We start from the raw sequence: 922 nt of genomic DNA on the forward strand, positions 1-922 counted from the left end.
CAGGGAGGGAGGGGGGGGGGGGCAGGAGAGCCTGCCCGTGCCCACAAGGGGCAAGTGTGTAGGGCGGGAGGGAGTGTGTCCTGGCCACTCTGTGTGAACAGGAGGGACCCCCGCCCCAGATTTGGTTTGAATGTGGAGACTGGTGATGCCACACCCACCAAGAGGTTATGAAAAGGTTCCCTCCTCACATCCTGAGCTTTCTGGCGGAGAGCAGGGCAGGTCCCCACGCTGGTCAGAACATGGCTTGAGAGGTCACGGAAAGGAGACGGGCAGGGCTCTTTGTCAAGTTTGGGATGGGGGGTGGGGGTGCGGTGGGGGGGTGAGGGTTCCTGTATGTGGTTTGAACTCCTAAAGGAGGGAGTGCCCAGGCTTTCTGGTCAGCTTGCCCAGATGTGGGCTCAAGGGGTGGGGGTGGGGGTGGGCAGAGGGATGAGGCATCACAGCTGTGGGCAGCCAGACAGCAAGACAGCAGAGTTGGGAGCCAGGTTCTTGATTACAGAGCGGCCCACTGCGAGGGCTGCCGGGAGGAGGCAGTTGGGAGGTGGCCCATGACCTTAGCGGGCACTCTATGGCCTGAATGCGTGCGTCTCTCCTGCCAGATCATATGGCGAAACCCTAACCCCAAGGTGATGGTGTTGGGGGAGGGGAGGGCTTTGGGGGCTGATTAGGTTAGGAGGGCAGAGCCCTCAGGAATGGAATGATGAGATTCCAGAGGGACCCCTTGTCCCTCCCACCACGTGAGGGCACGGTGAGAAGAGGGCTATCTGCAACCCGGAAGAGGTTCTCACCAGGACCCCACCATGCTGGCACCCTCATCTTGGACTTCCATTCCCCAGAACGGTGAGAAGGAAATTTCTGTTATTAGCCACCCAGTGTGTGGTATGTTGTTATATTGCCTGAACAGTCTAAGATAAGGATGGGG

Source organism: Myotis lucifugus, unplaced genomic scaffold (assembly GCF_000147115.1).
Source record: "Myotis lucifugus unplaced genomic scaffold, Myoluc2.0 scaffold_40, whole genome shotgun sequence".
In the NCBI taxonomy this organism is placed as follows: Eukaryota; Metazoa; Chordata; class Mammalia; order Chiroptera; family Vespertilionidae; genus Myotis; species Myotis lucifugus.